This window comes from Kogia breviceps, chromosome 10 (genome assembly GCF_026419965.1).
Source record: "Kogia breviceps isolate mKogBre1 chromosome 10, mKogBre1 haplotype 1, whole genome shotgun sequence".
Taxonomy (NCBI): Eukaryota; Metazoa; Chordata; class Mammalia; order Artiodactyla; family Physeteridae; genus Kogia; species Kogia breviceps.
Genome location: NC_081319.1, coordinates 83,703,293 through 83,720,487, shown reverse-complemented (window position 1 = coordinate 83,720,487; position 17,195 = coordinate 83,703,293). Strand labels below are relative to the sequence as shown.

The window sequence follows — 17,195 nt, the reverse complement described above, 5'->3', positions numbered from 1 at the left end:
AACATTAGGGACCATTATTTAGTCCCTTATGAACAACTCTCAAATCTTTCTGATTTCAGATGTTACAAATTCATCTCACCAACATTGGACCTGTGAGTCTCAGAGGAAACAAGTCTCCACTGCTTGAGGAACGACTACTTCATTTACTGTCTTTCAACCTTACCCTGCTGCAAACTGTCAGGTCCCTACCCCTTTCTCTTCCTTACAGATCCAAAAATGGTTCTATAAAGCACAGTTTGAAAACCACTGTCATGGTACATTACTGGGAAACTTGTTTATGTGTTAAAACTCAAACATCACTTCTATTTCAAAGATCACCTCCTCGATGTTTTGGTTAGCTATAGCTGTGTAACAAACTACCCAAAACAACATGGATTTTATTTGCTCCCAGCACTGTCACTTGTTAGCAATATCAATGTGTATGATTCCATGAGGCAGGAATTCAGGACAGCTCAGTGGAATACTTCTCCTCTATGTGGGGTCAGCTGGGGTCATCAGGTGGCTGGGCTGGGCTGGTTGGGCTGGGCTGGAAGGTCCAAGAAGTCTTCACTCTCATGGCTGGTGCCTGGGTGCTCCTCCAAGTGGCCTCTCTCTATCCACACGCCTAACGAGCTTCCTTACAACATAACGGTCTTTGGATAGTCAGTCCTAAGTCCATGATGGCTGGCTTCCAGGGGAAAACATTCCAAGCAACAAAGGCAGGAACTGCAGATCCCCTGCCCCAGAAGTTAGTTTCCTGCCCCAGAAGTTACATGGTCTCACGTCTGCTGTACTCTGTTAGTCAAAACTAGTCGCAAGACCAGCCTAGATTCAGAGGGAGGGTAGGTAAACCTGCCTCTCCGTGGGGGAAGAGCAAAAGAATTTGCAGCGACCTTTAATCTACCACAGTGAGGGCAGCCTTTCCAGAACTCCAGCTGAAGCCTCAGACTCTATTATGGTCTCTCCTTGCCTCTTGAATTTCTGTTTCATGACATTTATCATAAGTTAGTTATGTGATGAGCTGTCTTCCTCATCAGGAATCTTATGGCCAATGAGGGCAGGGAATGAGGTGACTGTTAAACTCACCATCGCATACCTACTGCCTGGGGCAGTGCCGATGCATCGTAGGCCTTTGGAAAATGTTTGTTTAGAGAGTTACCAGGGAAATAGAAAAACACACTTAGGGGAAGTCAGAACAACATAATGTAGTTCATGTGATATAGTTCTATCGGAGGAAAAAAGATAAAATAGTGCTCCAAGTCTTTGAAATCCATCTTTTTGGGTAACAAACTTCTCATTAACCACCTAGAAATCTCATACTTCCTATCTTTTCCACCACGGAGGAAAAATCTGATATGTTCCATTTAAGCACATCTGTATATGAATTTTCCAGAGTATCTATATATTTTTTAAAATTTTTTTAATTGTGGAAAATTACACACACAGAAAGTTTACCATCTTAACCATTTCTAAGTGTATATTTCAGTGGTGTTAAGTATCTTCACATTGTTGTGTAACCATCACCACCATCCATCTCCAGAATGCTTTTAATCTTGCAAAACTGAAACTCTACCTATTAAACAACTCCCCGTTTTCCCACCTCCCCAACCCCCATTTTATTGTCTGTCCCTATACCTCTACTCTATAGATACTTCCTGTAAGTGAACTCATACAGTATTTGTCTTTTTGTGTCTGGCTTATTTCACTGAGCATAATGTCCTCAAGTTTCATCCATTTTGTAGCACGTGTTAGAATTTCCTCCTTTTTGAAGGTGGAATAATATTCAGAATCACCTATATTTTTAAACCAGGTTTTTTTATTGTAATTGTGAAATTAATTATATCTATTCTGAGAAGGTGTAAGAACGGTAGTGCCTTGAAACACTAAGCTCACCTACCCATGCACACCGTGTAGCCTTATTCTTTTTTGTTTTAGAGTTGCTTTACAATATTGTGTTAGTTTCTGGTGTACAGCAAAGTGATTCAGTTACATATATGTATTCTTTTTCAGATTCTTTTCCACTATAGGTTATCACAAGATATTGAGTATATCAATAGATTCTATGCATTTTACTTATTCCTCATCTTCTCCAGAAGGTGTCGCTAGTCCTTGAAAATGGAAGGTCACATCTGGCCATTAGGCAATTAGATGATAGATTTTCCTTCAATAATTTCTACTTGGTCACCCAGACAAAGCTGTGCTGAGCATACCCAGGGAATCGTGCCCCTGACATCCTCCGGTCTGCCTTTCAATCTCTTTTCTTCTTGTTACAACCTCCGTACCCCATGCCCTCCCCCTCCTCTCATCTTTTAATACCGAACTGTTCCAGGAGTCTCTCTCCTGGGCAGTCACCTTGGAGTTTAGTAATCCCCTTCTCATCCTGCCAGACTCACCTGCCATGGCTCTTGTATCCCAGAGACCCTTCCCAGTAAACACCCAAGTGTGAATAGGCTCACAGATGATATTTGTGAGTGAAAGGTTCATAGCTGGGTTTTTTTCCTTTCTTTATTTCCCAAGCTTTCTTTGAATTGGTTACACATTTTATAATTTAAAATTGATTTTAGGGACTTCTCTGGTGGCACAGTGGTTAAGAATCCGCCTGCCAATGCAGGGGACATGGGTTTGCGCCCTGGTCCAGGAAGATCCCACAGGCCGCGGAGCAACTAAGCACGTGTGCCACAACTACTGAGCCTGCGCTCTAGAGCCCGCGAGCCACAACTACTGAGCACATGCGCCACAACTACTGAAGCCCGCACACCCTAGAGCCCTTGCTTCACAACAAGAGAAGCCACCACGCTGAGAAGCCGGTGCACCACAACGAAGGGTAGCCCCCGCTCGCCGCAGCTAAAGAAAGCCCATGCACAACAAAAAAGACCCAACACAGCCATAAATTAATTAATTAATTAAATTTTAAAATAAATAAAATTAATTTTAAAAAGTTAAGCCAAGTTTTTACTAGGTCAGCAGTGGCATAATTCTACTCTGTCTTTTACACCTAATCTTCCCGATTTTTGCCTTACTGAGCACCATCTGTGTTATTATTTGCCTAATAACTTTAAAACAATTATTTTTTTGTTTTTTATTGAAGTATAGTTGATTTACAATGTTGTGTTAGTTTCTGGTGTACAGCAAAATGATTATATATGTATATATGTATTCTTTTTCACATTCTTTTCCATTATAGGTATTATTACAACATATTGAAAATAGTTCCCTGTGCTATACAGTAGGACCTTCTTGTTTATCTATTTTATATATAGTGGTTTGTATCTGTTAATCCCAAACTCCTACTTTATCCCTCCCGCACCCCCTATCCCCTTTGGTAACCATAAGTTTGTTTTCTGTGTCTGTTTCTGTTTTGTAAATAAGTTCATTTGTGTCATATTTTAGACTCCACATATAAGTGATATCATATATTTGCCTTTGTCTGATTTACTTCACTCAGTATGATAATCTCTAAGTCCACCCATGTTGCTGCAAATGGCATTATTTTATTCTTTTTTATGGCTGAGTAATATTCCATTGTATATTTATAACACATCTCTTTATCCGCTCATCTGTTAATGGACATTTAGGTTGTTTCCATGTCTTGGCTATTCTGAATAGTGCTGCTATGAACATAGGGGTGAGTGTATCTTTTTGAATTATAGTTTTGTCTGGATATATGCCCAGGAGTGGGATTGCTGGATCATATGGCAACTCTATTTTTAGTTTTATTTACTTTTTTTTTTTTTTTTTTTTTTGTGGTACGCGGGCCTCTCACTGTCGTGGCCTCTCCCGTTGCAGAGCACAGGCTCCGGACGCGCAGGCTCAGTGGCCATGGCTCACGGGCCCAGCCGCTCCGCGGCATGCGGGATCCTCCCGGACCCCGGGCACGAACCCGTGTCCCCTGCATCGGCAGGCGGACTCTCAACCACTGCACCACCAGGGAAGCCCTATTTTTAGTTTTTTAAGGAAACTGTATTCTGTTTTCCATAGTTATTTGCCTAATAACTTTTATTAAACTTATTCACTTTTCTACAAAGTTAAATATATCTTAAAAGATAATTTTATATGACATTCTAAAATGGTAAACGCATTTGCCACAAATATAAAATAACCATAAAAATAAATACAACAGAAATAAAACAATATTCTCAAATCTACTTTAAACCATTGCCTGCTGGAAGCTGGGATCCTTTGTTAAAATGGTGATTAGCAAGTGTTAGGGATTTTCTCCTAGGGGTAATCAGACTGATTGGAGGAGGACTGAGTCATTGTTAATTAGTACAATGGGCCTCATATCTCTTTAAGGTCATTTGCACTTTAATGAAGTAATCTTGAAGACCACACCTTGGCTGGAGGGAAAGACTTTCTCAAAGTTGTATTTCAGATGTAGGGGCTGGTGGGCGTGGAAGAGGTGTGTGTGCACGCATTAGGGTTAGGTGGCCTTGTCCCAAAGGTGATACCCCCTGGGGTGCACTAAATTGTTTGGCCTGCACCCAGGCCCCACAAGCAGGGATTAATGTATGAAGATGATAGAGTCATCTACCAGGGCCTGACCATAGCTCCTGTACTCATACAGATATTCTAGCAGGCGAGAGCACGCTTGTCTTGTTTTTTCGACCATGAGCATTAATCAGAGACACAGGCAGAAGGAAAAAAATGCTGCAAAGCTGAGAGCAAAGTGCTGCAGAAATAGACTTCCTGCAAAATTGTCTTTGCAGCTTTTTCCCTCTTCAGTTTAGTCTTTGCTCATTGCTACAGTTATTGTCAAGTCACTGATTACAAGTGAAGACCCAAACACTAGATAAGTCTATGAATATTAGGCTGTAGTAGAAAGAGCTCTAGAGCTGAAAGTAGGAAACCTGAAATCCAGTCCTCTTCCAGCACTTTTCGCCGTATCATCACCAAGACCCACTTATCCCATAGCTCATCACGTCTCATCTGCCATTCAATCTTCAATCCCCTCCCCCTTATTTGAGTGAATTAGGATCTGAGAGCTCCAACTAGAACCTCTGTAAAATGAGAACAACATCTTATCCCCACCCTGGAAGGCTGAGGACTGGACCAGATAATCTCTTGAACCCACCAGTTTGGAGGTCATAGAATCCTATGAACTAGAAAAAAATCAACTGTACCCCTGTGCCTAATTCTTGAGCATGAAGCAAATACAAGATATACCAGGGCTTCCCTGGTGGCAAAGTGATCGAGAGCCCACCTGCTGATGCAGGGGACACGGGTTCATGTCCCGGTCTGGGAAGATCCCATGTGCCGCGGAGCATCTGGGCCCGTGAGCCACGGCCGCTGAGCCTGCGCATCCGGAGCCTGCGCTCCGCAACGGGAGAGACCATGGCAGTGAGAGGCCCGCGTACCGCAGGAAAAAAAAAAAAAGATATACCAGTGTCTGAGATGTCAACAGAGACAGTTATGTATAGATAGCCAACTATGAACAATACAGATGATGAAGATACGTAATTTTTATTGAATCCTCACAACAGCCCCATGAATTCGTTTCTATTACTATTCCCACTTTAAAGGGGTAGAAACCAAGGCACAGAGAGTCCAAGTCATTTGTCCATAGAGCACAATCAACACGCAGGAGAGAGGCTTTCGAACAGAGATGGCCTCCCGCAAGAGTTGTGCTCTTAGTGCTAACATCACACCACCTAGGCAAATAGGAGGAAGAGGATATACAAACCACTGCCTCGCCCTCAAAGCCTCGCACCCTAAAGGGGGTGGGCACAAATGCAAGCACTAAGCCAGGTAGAATGCAGTCAGGGGCAAATACAGCTGTCAGGAGAAAGTGCTCGCTCTGGATGGGCGTGTAGGCAAGAGTGAGCAAGAGCGGGCCCAGGCTTCCACATCTGTACGGTGATTCCCTGGGAGGGAGCACAGAGGATCATGCAAATAGAACAGTACGATTTTCAAAAGACGGCCTGAGGTCCCCTTCACGCCTGGCCTGCCACCTGTGTTCTGACATCAATCAAACTTAGCATCACTAATAGGGACAGCAGGCAAGGGTCCCTGATGGCATGGACAGGAAGCCCACTGCCCCTCTGAGGAAGGAGTCTTGCTCCTGTTAAATCAGTTAAACATGGAGGCCATAGACCCGAGGTGGCTTCAATGCCATGGCGACCTGAGTAAGCAAAGCAAAACCTAAGCCTGTAAATGCCTCAAGGTTACGAAATTGAAACCTAAGGACAACCAATCACAAACAGCCAACTAGGCTTTAAGCTACAGCCAATCAATAACTTCCATGCTCTGTTTCTGCCTTTTCTCTCTAAAAGTCTCTCCCAGCTCCTGCTAGTGGAGGACTCCTAACTAGCCCTGGTTTGATGCTGCCCAATGTGGAATCAATGTTTGCTCAGATAGACTTAAATATTTTAATATGCCTCAGTTTATCTTTTAATACTCCCAACAATCTAATGATGTCCTCAGAGCTAACTTACATGAAATGCAGGAAATAGAGGAGAAAGTTAAATGATACCACAAGGAAGCAAGGCAACAAATCCAGAATATGGAAACATTCTGTAGGAAAACAGACCTGTTTTCTGTAAGTCAATGACATGGGAGGTCAAAGGAGAGGGGACTAGTCTGGATGAAAACACTAAAGAGAAATAACAACGTCATGCAATATGGACCCTAACTCCAAGAAGCCAACTGTAAAAAGACATTTTTGAGATAATCAAGGAAGTCTGATTACGGGTGATGTAGTGGATAATACCAAGAAAAAGTCATTTAGTTAGGAATAAATGTGGCATTGTGGTTGTATAAGAAAATGTCATGCTTTAGAGATCTGTCCTGCTTTTAGGGATTTGATATGATTTCCAGCATCTTCTTTAAAATATTTTAGCAAGAAAGAAAAAAAAGGGATAGATATAGAAGACATGGCACAATTTTTATACTATTGAGTTTCAGCAATGGTGGGAAGGGTCACTCCACTGGTCTCTCTCCAATTTATGTATGTTTGAATATTCATAACAAAGTATGAGTACACAGCCCCAAGCTGGAAACAAACCACTGTCTGTCCATCAATAGGTGAATGGATAAACCAATAGCCACACAATGGAACACTACTCAGCAGTGAAAAGGAATAGACAGCTGATACACAAAACAACATGGATTAATCACGAAAGCATTGTGCTGAGTGGAAGAAGCCAGATTTGAAAGGCTGTATGCTCTACGATTCCATTTATAGGACATTCTGAAAAAGACTAAAGGGACAGAAAATTGATCACTGGTTGACAGGGCCTAGGATAGGAGGATGGGGTTGAGTACAAAGAGGCAAGGGGAATTTGGGGGGTGGGGGTGGAAATATTCCATATCCTGGTAGAAGTGGTCTATATCTTGGTGGTTATATAACTGTATATATTTGTCAAAATTTATAGAACTATGCACCAGAAAAGGTGGATTTTACTCTAAGTAATTATACTTTAATATACTACTCTAAGTAGTATACTTTAATTAACCTGAGTTTAGAAACAAATAGAATGAGACCAAGAGCTAAGGAAGAAAGGGAGGGAGGAAGGGAGGAATGGAGAGGACAGGGGATCCTCTGCATAGCAGGCTTGGAGCCTGGAGATGGAGCAAAACTCTTTGCAAACACTGGCCAGGGCAAGGTTAGAGACATCTTGACAACCACTGCTTCCCTGTGACCTGTTTCCACAGTCTCAGGGAGAAAAACAAAAATATATGAATTCTGCTTCTCTTTTCCCTTCGTGTTTGTTGGGCTGTGCTTCTTTTCCTCTGCTGTGGCTCCTTCTCCTTACCTTATTCATACTCTCTTAGGAAGACAGTCTCTGCATAGACTCAAGTGCTGGCTGATGAAAGCAGGACTGAAACATTTGATCTCACCTTGATTTAACTAGAACAGCCTGTTCCGGGGATGGAACAAGCAGTGACCCAGAGGTTTTTGTTAAAGAATCTGACTGTATTGATCCAAGTAAATGAAAGAATAGATAAGTATTTTTACTGCAGCAGTCTGGCTAAGAATTGATGGTAAAATATTCATGAAGAGTTAAATAGAAAGCAATGGTGTTCTCTTGCCAGCATCCTTTTCAGCTGGTGGAGAATTCATATCATTTTTAAAAATTTAATTAATGAATTTATTTATTTATTTTTGACTGTGCTGGGTCTTCATTGCTGCAAGTGGGCTTTCTCTCATTGCAGAGAGCGGGGGCTACTCTTCGTTGGGGTACATGGGCTTCTCATTGTGGTGGCTCCTCTTGCTGTGGAGTATAGGCTCTAGGCGCACGGACTTCAGCAGTTGTGGCACGTGTGCTCAGTAGTTGTGGCTTGCAGGCTTTAGCGTGCAGGCTCAGTAGTTGTGCACAGGCTTAGTTGCTCCGCAGCAGGCATGTGGGATCTTCCCAGACCAGGGCTCGAACCCATGTCCCCTGCATTGGCAGGCGGATTCTTAACTACTGTGCCACCAGGGAAGCCCCAAGAACTCATTTCAGATTTCCATTTTTAACAAATATGTTCCATATCTCCCTAGGCTGGAGCCCCTGACCCTCTTCAGTACACCTCTCAGACAGGAGAGTTGCCTAATCACAACCTGTTTATTTCACCCTAAATTTTACAGTCCTAAGTCCTTTGCCGAGCTGTCATTTTCATGAGATCAAAGTACATTTGCTGTAAGAGGTACAAACTACTATGTAGAAATAAATAAGCTACAAGGATAAGGAATATGGCCAACATTTTATAATAACAATAAATGGAGTATAACCTTTTTATTTATTTTTTTTTTTGGCCTCTCCACACTGCTTGTGGGATCTTAGTTCCCCAACCAGGGATTGAACCTGGGGCCTTGGCAGTAAGAGCAAGGAGCCCTAACCACTGGACTGCCAGGGGAGTATAAGATTTTAAAATTGTGAATCACTATGTTGTACACCTGAAACTTATATAATATTGTAAATCAACTACATCTCAAGAAAAAATAATAAAAATAAATTCTACTGCTAAAAAAGAAGTACATTTTCGAAAGACTGAAAGTTGATTGATTAGCAAAATAATAAACTGTCTAATCATTTGTTGACGAAGTATTGTCTCTTGTAACAAGAATTTTGGTGACCATCAAGAAATCAAACTATTAGAATTTTTAAAAAGTGTTATTCTCATTTCATATCTTAACCTTTTATTTTTATTTTAAAGTTTATTCTTTAAGTGTTAGAACGGGTAATCCATTCCAGTGGTTGAAAAAATAAGGAAAAAGTAGAGTGGAAAGTTTCCTTCCCTCAGTTGTACCCATTTGCCCACTACTCCCCTCCCTAAAAGTTTCTTTTGTATTCTTCTAGGGATTTTAATGCATATGAATGTGAATATTTACTTACTTCACTTTTAAAACCTAAACTTTCTATTAACGTATATATGTCTGGAGGAAAAAGTACACAAATCATAAGTGATCAGCTCAATATTTTTTCTCAAAGTGAACATACTCATATCCTCCTAGATCAAGAAAGAAAACTTTCTCAGACTCTCATGGGCCATGAGGCTCTTACCATGAGACTCTTAGTAAACAGGTATTCAGGTCTTTTGCTCATTTAAAAAAAAGCAGGTCTTTTTTTTTTTTTTTTTTTTTTTTTTTTTACTGATTAGTGGTTCTTTTCATCTCTGGCTATGAGTCCTTTGTTTATTACGTCGTGTACTGCAAGTAACTTTTCCTCTCTGTGGCCTCCTTTTGACCCTTTAAATGGTGTCTTTGGATAGACAGAGGTCCTTAGCTTTAATGTACTCCAATTTGTAATTTTTTGTTTGTTTGTTTGTTTTGACCAAGCCACGCAGCCTGCGGGATCTTAGCTCCCCAACCAGGGATCCAACACAGGTCACCTGCAGTGGAAGCACAGAGTCCCAACCACTGGAATGCCAAGGAATTCCTTAAATTTTATTATTTTATGGTTACCACTTTTTGCTTCCTGTTTAAAAAATCTTTGCCTTCACTAAGCTCATGAAGATATTTATCTATGCTTCTTCTATTAGCTCAATTGTTTTATGTTTTCAGATCTCCAATCCATCTGCATTGATCTTTGTGTATGTTGTAATCTAGGGGATCCAGATTCAGTTTTCTCCCCATTTGGATATCCAGTTAACTTAGCACTGTTCTTTAAAAAAATTTATTTTTGGCTGCGTTTCGTCTTCATTTTTGTGCGCGGGCTTTCCCTAGTTGCAGAGAGTGGAGGCTACTCTTCATTGCAGTGCAAGAGCTTCTCACTGTGGTGGCTTCTCTTGTTGTGGAGCATGGGCTCTAGACACAAGGGCTTTAGTAGTTGTGGCTCACAGGCTACAGAGCACATTCTTCCCTGCTGGTGCAGTGGTTAAGAATCTGCCTGCCAATGCAGGCAACACGGGTTCGAGCCCTGGTGGGGGAAGATCCCACATGCTGCAGAGCAACTAAGCCTATGCGCCACAGCTACTGAGCCTGTGCTCTAGAGCCCACGAGCCACAACTACTGAGCCCGTGTGCCACAACTACTGAAGCCCGCGCACCTAGAGCCTGTGCTCCGCAACAAGAGAAGCCACAGCAATGAGAAGCCCGTGCACCACAACAAGAGTAGCCCCTGCTTGCCGCAACTAGAGAAAGTCCTCATGCAGGAACAAAGACCCACAGCAGCCAAAAATTAATTAATTAATTTAAAACAAACAAAAATGTTGCCTATATTCCCAGTGTTGTACAATACATCCTTAAGCATATCTTACACTCAATAGTTTGCACCTCCCATGCCCCACCTCTATATTGTCCCTCCCCCTCCCAACAGGCAACTACTAGTTTGTTCTCTAGATCTGTGACTCTGCTTCTTTCTTGTTATATTCTCTACTTTGTTGTATTTTTTAGATTCTGCATATAAGTGATATTATACAGTATTTGTCTTTTTCTGTCTGACTTATTTCACTTAGCATAATACCCTCCAAGTTCATCATGTTGCTGCAAATGGCAAAATTTTGTTCGTTTTTATGGCTGAGTAGTATTCCATTGTGTATATATACACTACATCTTCTTTATTCATCTCCTGATGGACACTTAGTTTGCTTCCATATCTTGGCAATTGTAAATAATGCTTCTATGGGGGCTTCCCTGGTGGCACAGTGGTTGAGAATCCGCCTGCCGATGCAGGGGACACGGGTTCGTGCCCCGGTCCAGGAAGATCCCACATGCCACGGAGCGGCTGGGCCCGTGAGCCATGGCCACTGAGCCTGCGTGTCCGGAGCCTGCGCTCCGCAACAGGAGAGGCCACAACAGTGTGAGGCCTGCATACCGAAAAAAAAAAAAATAATGCTTCTATGAACATTGGGGTGCATGTATCTTTTCAGATTAGTATTTTGTTTTTCTTGGATGTATACCCAGGAGTGGAATTGCTGGGTCATTTGGTAATTCTATATTTCTTTACTTTTTTTTTCTCTCTCTCTTTCTTTTCTTTTTTTAAAATTTTATTTATTTTTTATTTTTTTCTTCTATTTTTTGTTTTTTGAGATACCTCCATACTGTTTTCCACAGTGTCTGTACCAATTTACATTCCCACCAAGAGTATATGAGGGTTCCCTTTTCTCCATAGTCTCACCAACATTTGTTATTTGTTTTCTTTTTGATGACAGCCATTCTGACAGGTGTAAAGTGATATTTCATTGTGGTTTTGATTTGCATTTTCCTGATAATTATCGAGGTTGTACATCTTTTCATGTGTCTGTTGGCCATCTGCACTTCCTAGTTGGAAAAATGTCTATTCAGTTCTTCTGCCCACTTTTTAATTGAGTTTTTTTTTGATGTTGAGTTGTATGAGCTGTTTATATATGTTGAATATTAACCTCTTATTGGTCATATCACTTGCAAGTATTTTCTCTCATTTAGTAGATTCTCTTTTTGTTTTGTCAATAGTTTCCTTTGCTGTGCAAATGCTTTTAAGTTTAATTAGGTCCCATGTGTTTAATTTTGCTTTTATTTCCTTTACTTTAGGACACAGATCCAAAAAAATATTGCTGCAATTTATGTCACAGTGTTCTGCCTATGATTTCCTCTAGGAGTTTTATAGTATTCAGTCTTACATTTAGGTCTTTAATCTGTTTCGAGTTTATGTTTGTGTATGGTGTTAGACAATGTTCTAATTTCATTCTTTTACATGTAGCTGTCCAGTTTTCCCAGCACCTTGATGAGACTGTCTTTACTCCACTGTATATTCTTGCCTCCTTTGTCATAGATTAATTAACCATAGGTGCGTTGGTTTATTTCTGGGCTTTCTATCTTGTTTCATTGATCTATATTTCTGTCTTTGTGCCCGTACAATACTGTTTTGATTACTGTAGCTTTGTAGTATAGTCTGAAGTCAGGGAGTGTGATTCCTCCTCTGTTCTTCTTTCTCAAGATTGTTTTGGCTATTGGGATCTTTAGTGTTTCCATATAAATTTTAAAATTATTTGTTCTAGTTCTGTGAAAAATGCCATTTATATTTTAATAGGGATTGTCTTGAATCTGTAGATTGCCTTGGGTAGTATGGTCATTTAAACAAAATTAATTCTAATCCATGAACACAGCATATCTTTCTATCTGTTTCTGTCATCTTCAATTTCTTTCATCAGTGTGTTACAGTATGTCAGAGTACAGGTCTTTTGCCTCCTTAGGTGTATTCTTAGTTATTTTTTTCTTTTTGATGCAATGGTAAGTGGGATTGTTTCCTTAATTTCTTGTTCTGATAATTTGTTGTTAGTGTATAGGAATGCAACAGATTTCTATATATTAATTTTATACGCTACAACTTTACCAGATTCATTGATAAGCTGTAGTAGTTTTCTGCTGGCATCTTTAGGATTTTTATGTCGTCTGCAAACAGTGACAGTTTTACTTCTTCCTTTCCAATTTGGATTCCTTTTATTTCTTTTTCTTTTCTAATTGCCATGGCTAGGACTTCCAATAATAAGTTGAATAAAAGTGGTGAAAGTGGGCATCCTTGTCTTGTTCCTTATCTTACAGGAAATGCTTTCAGCTTTTCACCATTGAGTATGAAGTTAGCTGTGGGTTTGTCATATATGGTCTTTATTATGTTGAGGTATGTTCCCTCTATGTCCACTTTCTGGAGAGTTTTTATCATAAGTCAATGTTGAATTTTATCAAAAGCTTTTTCTGCATCTACTGAGATGATCATATGGCTTTTATTCTTCAATTTGTTAATGTGGTATATCACACTGATAGATTTGTGGATATTGAAAAATCCTTGCATCCCTGGGATAAATCTCACTTGATCATGGTGTATGATCCTTTTAATGTACTGTTGGATTCAGTTTGCTAGTATTTTGTTGAGAATTTTTGCACCTGTGTTCATCAGTGGTATTGGCCTGTAATTTTTTTTGTGTGTCATATCTTTGTCTGGTTTTGGTCTCAGGATGATACTGATGCTGGTCTCATAGAATGAGTTCACAAGTGTTCCTTCCTCTGCAAGATTTTGGAATAGCTTCAGAAGTATAGGTATTAACTCTTTTCTAAATGTTTCGTAGAAGTCACCCATGAAGCCATCTGGTCCTGGATTTTTGTTTGTTGGGAGTTTTTAAATTACTGGTTCAATTTCATAACTGGTAATTGGTCTGTTCATATTTTCTGTTTCTTCCTAGTTCAGTCTTAGGAGATTGTATCTTTCTAAGAATTTGTCCATTTCTTCTATATTGTCCATTTTATTGGCATATAGTTGCTCATAGTAGTCATCACTTCTCAAATTTACCTGATTTTTTTCATGAGAACATTAAGTTCTACTCTCTTAATAAATTTCATTATAGTATAGTGGTATCAACTAGAGTCACCGTGTTACACACTCAGTCCTCAGATCTTACTCATCCTATAACTGAAAGTTGGTAGCTTTTACCAAACTCTCCTTCTTTTCCCCACTTTCCAGCCCCTGGCAAACACTTTTCTGTTCTGTTTAATAAGTTTGACTTTTTTTTTTCCATTATAAGTCTTGATATTTGGTAGTCTAAGTCCTTCAGCTTTGTTCTACTTAAGGATTGCCTTGGCCCTCCACATTTCCATATAAATTTTAGAAGCAGTTTGTGCCCCTTCCCTCTTTTTTTAAACATAAATAGCAGCATGCCATGCACGTATCTTGCTTTTTTCCCTTAACACTATATGTTGGAGGTCTTTATATAATTATACCTAAAGAGCGTCCCTATTTTATTTCTTGAAAGTAGAATAGTATTCTAAAGAAGAATAAGCCATAATTTATTTTATCAGCCCCTACTGGTGGACAATTAGGTTGATTCCAATCTTTTTTTATCATTCATATGTCTAATGAAGACATTAAGACTTTACACAAATTGTTTTCTTTGGGGGTCATAAGTGGAAGTTGTAAGACATTAGTAAGTTGTTCTTATTGTTCATATACTGGGAATATATAAAATATAACAATATAGCATATGATCAAAAAGTCATATAGAGGGATTAGGGAGATCTCTATATGGCTTTTGGCCAATATTGGCAATTTTAGCAATTATAGTAGCTGATAACAAAAATAACTAACATTTTTGCAGGGGTCTCGTGTCATAGAGTCACTCAATAGTTAGCACACACACATTCATCTCACCAGTGAGGCAAGGATGTATTATCATTTTCACTTTATAGATGAAATGCTAAGAGGTTAAATGACTTGTCCAAAGTCTGTAAGGAGAAATGAGGTGGAGTAGCCAGGATTTGAGTTCCAGTTGCCTGACTTGATGTCTAGCATAAAGGCAGCCAAGCAATTATTTCATTTAGCTCTAGGGTGCATTAGAGTTCACTCAACCGTGCAAGCTCCATGCCATAATCGTTTAGATTAATTGCTCAAAACTAAAGCCAAGCTTTCCAGTGGTAATGACTTAACTTGTTAAATATAACCATGACCCATGGAAAGTAATATTTTAGATCTAACTATCTTCTTAACTTGGATTAGGTAAGCAACTTTAAACAGGTTTGAAGCAAAAATATTCTATTGATCCACTGTGGGTCAGTAAAAAGACATTTGCTAAGGATCTGATTCAACTGATTTCTTCCACATCAGGTACAGGGTGGGCCAGAACGTAGTTCTCAGATTACCACCCACTCATTTTACTAAGTGAATGCTTAATTACATCTTTGAATATTTTGCTTAACTGTGTTTACTAGGTGGAGCCATAGGGGATGTGGTTCTAGCATCTGGAGATTTGTATTTAAAAAACATATTGGGGACTTCCCTGGTGGTCCTGTGGTTAAAGACTCTGCGCTCCGGATGCAGGGGGCCCAGGTTCAATCCCTGGTCAGGGAACTAGATCTCACACGCTGCAACTAAAGATCCCACATGCCGCAACTAAGACCTGGTGCAGCCAAATAAATAAATATTTTTAAAAAACCAAACAAACAGATCGAACAGACCAGGACCCCAGCTCTTGGTGTTATGATGAAGCTTCACATTGGTAGAAAGAGTTGCACAGGCTTCTCCTCCACAACCGTTTCATGAGCTGGGACTAGTTTTGAGTTAGGTGTCGTCAGGAGTCGTCCCAGGCTCATTCCCTTGGATAAGGGCACCTGGAAAGCCAACCTGCGACCCATGATGGAAACCGGTTAACTTCTTTTTCAAAATTTGGAGCCCTTGAAGCACAATCCTCTTGGGCAAGAAGGGTAGTTTAGGCTAAATGGCTCTGACCCCACATCCTCTGATTCCATTCAGTTTTGTGGCCATCTGCCTATTGTTGTTTCTGTCTAAAACAAGTAAGCTTGGGAAGAATGAGGAAGAAAGATGGTTAGGGCTCTCCACTAAAGGGTCCTATCTATTCTTTTTACATCACATTACTAATGCAATGACGAGGCTTACTTAGTTATGGGCAGCATAAGATTTTAAAAAATGAATAGTACTAACATGGCTAGATGGACCCTTTTTGCATTTAATTATTAACTGGTAGAGATTCTGCAGTTTTAATAGTTATTTTAAGTGAGAATTTACGGTGACATAGAAAACTGTCTCCCTCCCGATTCTCTACAAATCTTAGGGCCAGTTCCAGCCCTATCCACACATTGGAGTGATGAGTGTACTTTTAGGCACAGCTGGTTGCCAGTTTCCCAGGTTTCCCAGCCTCCTCCTCCAAAGCTTCTAATGCAAGTCTGAGGGCTTCCCAGGGCGGAAGTGGGAGGAGCTTAAGTTTGTGATTGAAAACCCTGGGGATGAGAAGGTAGTAGCTTTTCTACTGGTTTTATCTTGAATTTCTCTTCTAGGTAAAATAATCTTGATCTGGACTATAGCGGTTGGTTCTTCTGAGTACTAAAGACAGTGCATGCTAAATAGTCTTTAGATTTTTTAAAACAAAGACAAGTTCTCTGAGATCCTCATCCTCTAAAGGTCTAGGAAACATCACCTGTCCAAATTATTTAGGTAACAATTTTTTCTCTATTTTTCCCATCTTCCTTCACTCTTCTTATTCTCCATCACTTCCTCTTGTCCAAAACCTCCAGGCAGGCGTCAGGTCAACTTGATTCTCTTCAACTGCAACTTCATCAAGGAAACCTTTAAATCCCATAAAAGTAAGTGATTTGTTATGTGTTTACTTCTTCATGTATTTTAAAAATATTCTTACCTATTTAAATAATTTAAGTTTATGTTATTTAAATGTGTGAATTATTTTAGGAACAAATGGAATTATAATTACAAGCAAGTGTCCACTCCTAACTTTTCCTTTGCTGTTATTTTGGGAAGTTCTGCTTTGATTTACTGAAATTTGCTTTCCTCGTGGTCTCCAAGACTGCATACATGGCGTGAATGCCCTTGTCATGCCTTGGATCCTCATGACAGGAACATGGGAGGTAGCCTTTAGAAAGTTGGAAACAACACTATTTGTGGGGTGAAAAAAGACTGAGGTCCTCAATTTCACTTTTCAAGCTAATAACCTGTGATCTGTGCAAGTTACTTAAACTTTTTAAACATTGCTATCCTTATAGGTTATTAAAATAGAAACTGAGGCATATTAAAAATTTGAAGAGTTTATTTGAGCAAAAACTCATTCAAATCAGGTGGCACCAAACTGGACGTGGTTAGGAGAGCTCTGCTGACAGAAGTAGGGAAAAGACATACAGAGAAGGTGCAAAGCACAGAAAGGAAATTGTGGGATTGGCTGTAGCTTAAAGCCCCATTGGCTATTTGTGTTGGATTGCCTTTAGGTTTTGATTTTTCTACTTAGACATTTCAGCCTTAAGTTTTGGTTTGCTTATGTAGCCGCCAAAGCTTTCGGGCCACTTTACTCCACTGTCCTCCTTGTTTA

At 40.0% G+C, this 17,195-nt stretch overlaps 1 non-coding gene across 1 annotated transcript; it reads left to right on the top strand.

Moving 5' to 3' along the window:
* The first annotated feature begins 15,137 nt into the window (after window positions 1–15,137).
* TRNAR-CCG (transfer RNA arginine (anticodon CCG)) lies at window positions 15,138–15,211 on the top strand. The gene has a single exon. It is a non-coding gene; the product is annotated as a tRNA-Arg (tRNA).
* The last annotated feature ends 1,984 nt before the right edge of the window (window positions 15,212–17,195 follow it).